Source organism: Megascapheus bottae, unplaced genomic scaffold, assembly GCF_031878675.1.
Source record: "Megascapheus bottae isolate mThoBot1 unplaced genomic scaffold, mThoBot2.hap1 HAP1_SCAFFOLD_41, whole genome shotgun sequence".
NCBI lineage: Eukaryota > Metazoa > Chordata > Mammalia > Rodentia > Geomyidae > Megascapheus > Megascapheus bottae.
In genome coordinates this window covers 2,025,862-2,034,414 of record NW_028327585.1, presented here as the reverse complement: position 1 = coordinate 2,034,414, position 8,553 = coordinate 2,025,862, and the positions used below count along the sequence as shown (strand labels likewise).

Genomic DNA, 8,553 nt, shown 5'->3' with positions numbered 1-8,553 from the left:
TAAAGTAACTAGGAATTAGCTTAACTAAAAATGTAAAGGAACTTTTTGATGAAAACTTTAAAACCCTAAAAAAGGAAATTAAAGGAAAACTAAGGAAATGGAAAACCCCCCCATGCTCCTGGATTGGAAGAATCAACATTGTGAAAATGACAATCTTGCCAAGGGCTATCTACAAATTCAGTGCAATACCCATCAATATCCCAATGGCATTCTTTAAAGAAATAGAAGAGGCAATTCAAAATTTCATATGGAATAATAAAAGACTCTGTATTACAAAAACACTTCTTACCAGAAAGAACAGCGCTGGAGAAATTGCAATTACAAACTTTAGACTCTATTACAGAGCTATAATTCTCAAAACAGTTCGGTACTGGCACAAGAACAGGCCTGAAGACCAGTGGAATAGAACTGAGGACCAGTTATTAAACCACAGACCTATGGCCATCTAATCTTTGACAAGGGAGCCAAAAAAATAGAATGGATGAAAGACAGCCTGTTCAACAAGTTGTGCTGGCAGAACTGGTCAAGCACCTTCAGAAAACTAAAGTTGGATCCTTCTTTGTCACCCTGCACTAGAATTAACTGCAAATGGATCAAAGACCTGGAGGTAAAAGCTGACACACTGAAAACTTTACAAGAAGGAATAGGAGATACACTAGACCTCCATGGCACAGGTCGAAACTTTCTTAATAAGGACCAAGTATCACAACAAATCAGAGAAATGGTGGATAAGTGGGACTGAATTAAACTGCAGAGCTTTTGTTTGGCAAAGACATACCTAGTAAATTAATTAGGAAGCCTACAGTTTGGGAGAAGATCTTCACTAACCAAACAACGGACAAAGGCCTCATATCTAAAATATATCAACAACTCAAAAAATTGAATCACTCCAAAACTAATCTCCAACGTAACAACCACCCCATTAAAAATGGGCCAAAGACTTAAAGAGTCTTCTCTAAAGAAGAAAGAAAAATGGCCTATAGACACATGAAGAAATGCTCAACATCTCTGGTCATAAAAGAAATGAAAATCCAAACAACTCTAAGATTCCACCTCACTCCAGTTAGAATGGCCAGGATTAGGAAAATGCATAATAACAGATGCTGGAGGGGATGTGGTCAGGAGGCATCACTACTACACTGTTGGTGGGAGTGCAAACTTATTCAACCACTATGGAAAGCAATATGGCAGTGCTTCAAAAGGCTAAACATAGAACTCCCCTATGACCCAGCAATTCCACTACTTGGCATTTACCCAACCATGTAAAAACTAGGGCATACTAAATCCACTAGCACAACAATGTTTATTGCAGCATTATTCACCATAGCAAAGATATGGAACCAACCTAGATGTCCCTCAATTGATGAGTGGATCAACAATCTGTGGTATTTGTACACAATGGAATTCGATGCTGCTGTCAGAAAAAAACGACATCGACCCATTTGTCAGGAAATGGAAAGACTTAAAAAAAAGATCATGTTAAGTGAAGTAAGCCAGACTCAAAGGAACTTAGGTTCAATGGTTTCCCTCATTCGTCATAATCAGTAGAAACCTTGGGCTCAACTAGCAGAGATCTGCAATAGAGCAAAATCTTGATACATAAGGCCATATAGTATGAAGCTAATTGATAGGACCTCCAGGATATTGAAACAAAAGCCATATAACGAATGATTGTTGTCCTTAATGTACTATGTTATCTCTCATCTCCTTTGCTTTCCCTTGGATATCTCATATTGTTATAGTATGTCACTTTGTTATCTGATATATTGAATTTTTTTGTATTTGGTTATTTGAAATTTGATAGGGAAGAGGGGAAAACAAAGTGGGGGGTTGGGGGGAGGGTAATGGGTACCAAGACATGTGAAAGGGTATCAATGTGTGTGAATTAATGCACCTTCTATCTGGAAAATATCATGTAACCCTTTTGTTAATTACAATGAAAAAAAAAGAAAAAAATACTGTAATCCTAGCTAATCAAGGTAAGCTGAGATCTGAGGATTCCAGTTTAAAATCAGCCATGCAATAAATTCCCTAACACTCTTACCTCAATTAACCAGCAAAAAAACAGAATGTTGGGTTGTGGTTAAAGTACCAGAGGCCTAAGCTTTGCATAAAAGTGCTAAGGGGTCACATCCAGGCCATGAATCAAGCCCCGGCACTGGCTCACACACAGAAAAACTAACCCTGAGGCCAACACAGTACATGCACAGGTTTGGGAGGGATGCAGTTGGATGGGATGCTGATTTCATTTACCTCACATTTAATCTCAACGCTCTGTACAAAGCAGACCTCTCTGTGAAAAGTCCCAGATAAAAAAGGGTCCTCAAGATCGGCACATACATATTTATTTCCCAGTGCACATTTAAAATACAAACACAGGGCCAGGAATTTAGCCTAGTGTTAGAGTCCTTTCCTAGCCTTCACGAAGACTCAGATTAAATTCTTCCATACTGCATACAAAAAGCCAGAAATGGTACTGTGATTCAAGTGGTAGAGCTCTAGCCTTGAGAAAGCCAAGAACAATGCCCAGGACTGGCAAAAACAAAACAAAAATAGTCTGTCAATGGGGCTGATGTGGCTTAGTGGTAAAGTGCTTAGCATGCAGGAGGCCCTGGGTTCGATTCCTCAGTACCACATGAATGTACTCACACACTACCAGTATCACTCTACCACTAGGCCAACTCCAGTCCCATTGACAGTCTTGAACAACAAAAAAAATCTAATCTAGTGCTCTAGGCCCTGAGTTCAAGCCCTAGTCCTGGTCCATTAGCACCTCAGAATCCAAAACTGCAAAAATACCAAAACAAAAATGTGAAAATATAACTTTTCAACAAAATCCGATGAGACAACGTAGTGTATAGTTTGTTAAAGATTTGGTAGAAAAATGGTGGTAAAGAAAAAAAAACCCACCCAAATTCAACATGATCTCATCTGATGCAAGAAACAGGCCACCAAAAGAATTTTCCCTTGCAGGGTAGGGTGGTGCAACTCTATAATCCTAGCTACTCAGGAGGCTGTGATCTGAGGATTACGGTTCAAAGCCAGTCCAAGTACTAATTTCAATGAGACTTTGGTAGACTTGGTGAGACAATTACACACCAGAAAATGGAAGTGGTGTATGTGGCTCAATGAGTAAGGCAGTATTATGGAAGTGAAGAGCTCAGGAACAACTCGCAGGTGCAGAGTTCGAGTCCCGTGACTGTCAAAAAAAATTCCCCATTAAAGAATTTTCCTTGGGCCGGGAGTTTGGCCTCCTGGTTCAGTGCTTGCCTAGCATGCAGGAAGACCTGGGTTGGATTCCTCAATACCACATTCATAGAAAATGAAGGAAATGGTGTTGTGGCACAAGTGGTAGAGTGCTAGCCTTGAGAAAATGCAAGAAGAATGCTCAGGCCCTGAGTTCAAGCCCCATGTCACTTCCTTAGTGTCATTGAAAGACATCGCTAGTGTGACAGCTTTTTCTCTCATCAGAAAAAGTAGAAACAATGTGCAGCACATCTGTACTCAACTTAAACAGACTGTAATATTAAGTAATCTGCTAAAACTTCAAGTCAACTTTATCTAATTTAGAAACATATTCCTAAACTCAATGTGTATTGCTTTTAAGGCATGGATACCATTAGGTTCAAAACATGGAAATGTAAAACCAAATGAGAAATAAAAAGCAACTTACCAGCTTTCTTCTTTTTTTCTTTTTTTTGCGGTTGACTGTAAACAAAAGATTCTGAAAGTATGGCTGCAAAAGAAGGTAAATGAAGTAGTCAGAACCTGTGATTTTGCCCCAAATTTTCCTACTTTAAACATTATACATAGGCTGGAAAAGCATAAAGCCTTCTTATGAGAGAATAATCTTTTATGTCTCAAAGAGAACATTAAACTCTCTACCAAAGATCAATCCACAGTCCATTAGATAAATACTATAAAGGCAATTCATTTCAAGGTTAATATTCAAACAGAATTAATTTAAAAATACTTTTCCAGAAAAATAATTGACAAAAAATCCCCGCATCTTTAATAAAAGTAGTTATGACTGAAAAAAATCTTAGGGATGTATGAACTATTTTTCTATTAATGTAAAGGTATCCTAGGGTTGCCTTGAGCATTTGTACTCTACTTCATTCATTTACATATTTCTCACCCAATGTTAATGCAGGAAAAAATAATAAAAGTTCTCAAGTGGCACATTTCACAGTATTCAAATATTCAGTATTCTCTTGTGCAATGACTTGCAATCTATTATTTAACCTGCATAGCCCAAAGGGACATCAATAAAGAGGATATAAACCTGGTTTGAGAATTCCTTAATGCTCACATTCTTAAACATTCATGTGAAGAATTTGACCATAGTGCTAGAGATACAGGACCTAATAAAAATGTAACATTAAAAAAAACTGCTCATAGGAGTGGCACAATCCTAACAAACCATCCTCAGCCAAGGCACCAGAAGATTAAAATTTTATGTGATTTCAATAATCTTGGCCTGGAGTTTGACCTAACGGTACATTGCTTGCCTATATGCACGAAGACCCAGGTTCGATTCCTTGGTATCACATACATAGGAAAGCCAGAAGTGGTGCTGTGGCTCAAGTGGTAGAGCTCTAGCTTTGAGAAAGTCCAAGGACTGTGCTCAGGCCCTGAGTTCAAGCCCAGGATTGGCAAAAAAAATGTTAACACAAAAAATGCCAAGCTGAGGATACCCCAAAATGTAGATCCATGAAATTTAAAAAAACAAAAATTAAGAAGGGATATCAAGGTTTGTGAAGTAATGGACCTTCTCTCTGGCAAATATAATGTAACACTTTCATTAATTATAATAAGAATGAAGTAAAAAATTAAATGGCTATGTGTGTTTGCTTGTACTCTGTAGACTTTCGTTAGATTGTGTTGGGAAACACAATAGGAATCATTTTTAAAAAAGGTTTCCATATTTGTTGTGGGTTCTTGTACATCACAAGAATATTTTCTGCCAAGTGCTAAAGGCTCATCTCTGGAATCCTAGCTACTCAGGAGGCTGAGATCAGAGGATTATGGTTCAAAGCCAGCCTGGGCAAAGTCCATGAGAATCTTTATGTCCTATTTTCCACTAACTTACCAGAACTGGTGCTATGGTTTAAATTGGAAGAGAACTAGGCTTGAGCTGATGAGCACAGGGATAGCACCCAGCTCAAGAGTTCACTACCACAGGATGTTCATTGCAGCACTATTTACCTGAGCAAAGATATGAAACCAAACCAGATGCCCCTCAGTTGATGAGCAGATCAAAAAAACGTGGTATTTTTACAATGGAATTCTATGCTGCTGTCAGAAAGAATGTCATCGCCCCATTTGTTAGGAAATGGAAGGAATTAGAAAAAATCATATTAAGTGAAGGAAGCCAAACTCAAAGGAACATAGGCTCAAATGTTTCCCTCATTTGTCCTAATCAGTAGAAACATTGGGCTCTCCTAGCAGAGATTTACAATAGAACAAAACCTAGATACATAAGGCCATATAGAATTATGCTAAATGAAAGGACATCCAGGATATAGAAACAAAAGCCATATAATGAGTTATGGTTGGGGTTTTTTGCTTTTGATAATTATTTATTTTTACGCATTTTTAAAAATCACAGATTTCAGAATATACAAGAAAATTTAAGAAAAATATTTGTCTTATACTAAAGCAAACATCTCTTTGGTATAGAAATTAAATCATATATGGCTTTTAGCCAAAAACAAAACAAACAAGCAAACAAACAAACAAAAGAAGAATTAGGGCCTAAAATACTAAATAAAACCATTCTTCCTATTCTTTGCCCATCCATTTGGACCCTATTGCAGCTCCACTGTGTGGATTTTGAATATAGTTTTTTGTATATCAATAGATCTACAAAGACTTAAAATATCACATCAAAGATGCTCAAAAGTCATAAATATATGCTGTCACTCTTGACATGATAGATAGCTAAAGTGAAACATGGTTAGTAAGGTCAAATCATACAAAACATTATATCACTTAACACATTAGAAGCAAATCTCTTCTGAAGTTATTAAAAAGCAATAACACAGATAATGTAATTCAAACATGAAAACATCAAATGTGAGAAATATTAACTGTGAAGTCAATCAACCTTTAAATTAAGTTGGGAGCTGGGCTTTGGTTGTTCATCCCTGTATTCTTAGCAATTCAGGAGGCTGAGATCTCAAGATCTCTATTGAAGGCCAGCCCAGGTAGGAAAGTCCAAGAGAATCTTATCTTACCAAAAAGGTGAAGCTATGGCTGAAATAGTAGAGCTCTAGCCTTGGGCAAAAAAGCTCAGGGATTATAAGTATGGCCAAGTTTAAGTCCCATGATTATCAGAAAAATAAAATGGCGATAAATGGCATATTTTCTCTAGACATACTTTTATTCTCTGAAGTAAATACTTTTTCAAAAAGCATCACACAATAGGAAAATTTACTTATCTATTTCAAAAAGTTATCATTAGCCAACGCAGTGGCTTATGCCTGTAATCCTACCTACTCAGGAGGCTGAGATCTGAGGATCACAGTTCAAAGCCAGCCTCGACATGAAAGACTAAGAGACTTATCTCCAATTAACCACCAGAAATGCAGAAGTAGTGCTGTGGCTACAGGGGTAGGGCGGAAGTCTTGAACTGAAGAGCACAGCGACATCCCCCAAGCGCAGAGTTCAAGTCCCTCAACAACAACAACAACAACAAAAAGTTACCAAAATTCAATTCACTCTGCTGGGGATGGTGGTATACATCTGCAGTCCCAGCACTCATGAAGGCTAAGGATAGAGAACCTACAGTATGAGGCTAGCCTTGTCTACATAGTGAGATCCTGTCTGAAAACACACACACACACACACACACACACACACACACACACACACCCACACACCTCAAGTTTCATTGGGAGAATTTTTTCCCTTTAGTTCAGATTCACACATCTATTTTAAGGAAAATGATCTTAACCTTCATCCCAAAAAAAGAGGGGGGAAGCTTTTAATCATGTTTGCCAATTGTTTTACTCAACAAAAAATTGGGGAGTGTCAGGTGACAGTGTCAGGTGCTATAGGTCTGGAAGTCATAAACTTGTCTCTGCTTTCAAAGAACTGGGAGCTGATTAACATGGACAAATTTAGTCCTATAGCTTGAGTTGTAACATGATCCTTTTTTTTCTTTTTTTCATATATTTTTATTGTAAGTATTAGAAGCGTTACATTATATTCACCAAATAGAAGGTGCATTACTTCACAAACATTGATACCTTTCCCATGTCTTGGTCTCCATTTCCCTCACCCCACCTATGCCCCTCATCTTGTTTTCCCCCATTCCCTATCCAGTTTCAAATAACCAAATACCCATATATACAATATATCAGATAACAAGGTAAAATACTGTAACAATATGAGACAATCAAGGGACAGCAAAAGAGATGAGAAATAACATAATACATTAAGGACAACAACCACTCATATGGCTTTTGTCTCTATATCCTGGAGGTCCTTTCAATTAGCTTCACATGATCTTCTGACATGCACCATCTTTCAAAACAATTACCTGGTCATACTAAGGCACTGTTAAAATTATCTGTTGAGAGAAATCACTTTTGTAAAGGAATCTCAAATGTTTAAAGAACAGAAAGTAAGGACAAACACATCTGTGTTAACAAAAAAAATCACATCAGGGCTGGGAGTTTGGCCTAGTGGTAGAGTGCTTGTCTAGCATGCATGAAGACCCGGGTTCGATTCTTCGGTACCATATACATAGAGAAAAAAGAAGCCAGGAGTGGTGCTGAGGCTCAAGTGGTAGAGCTCTAGACTTGAGACAGTCCAAGGACAATGCTCAAGCCCTGAGCTCAAGCCCAGGACTGGCAAAAAATATATATATCACATCAATATTATGCTTTCTCAAAGGTCTAGAAAAAGAAGAAAAAATTTTATTCTGAGTACACAGAAATGCTGAAGATTGTCCTATATATGCGGTACATGTGCAAATCCATATGAGAAGGTGAATTATACAGTCATAGTCAGTTGCCGGGTTTCAGAGAATCATACCATCTTTCAAGAGGCCTCTCCACGTCCTAAGGAAACGTGCATTTTCTGTACATTTAAGGGCAATCTCTTCCACTTGAGCTGATACTGCAGATGCGGCTTCAAGAAGTTTGGTTAATGAAAACGATGGATCTACGGTCTGCTGTGCAACAACCTCCAGGGGGTCCACCACTCCAACTCGGAGCCCTCCAGCCCACACTCACGCAGGAGCAAAATGCGTCCAAAGACAAAGGAGAAGAAGGATGTGACAGAGGCGGTGAGCAAACGTGAAGCTCCTCAGCTGATGCCATGGGGAAAGGACTGGCACCAAGGAGTGGGACCCAAGCAGCCAAACCACCACTGACTGTCTTTCCAATGATTGTCTTTAATCTACTATGTTATCCCTCATCTCTTTTGTTGTCCCTTTGTTATCTCATATTATGACAGTATTTCACCTGGTAATCTGATATATTGTATATATACATATTTGGTTATTTGAAGTCAGAAAGGGAAGAGAGGAAAACAAGATGAAAG

At 38.2% G+C, this 8,553-nt stretch overlaps 1 pseudogene; it reads right to left on the bottom strand.

The window, feature by feature from the left end:
- Positions 1-8,015: 8,015 nt before the first annotated feature.
- LOC150039606 (uncharacterized protein C4orf46 homolog pseudogene) lies at positions 8,016-8,330 on the bottom strand (annotated as a pseudogene).
- Positions 8,331-8,553: the final 223 nt, after the last annotated feature.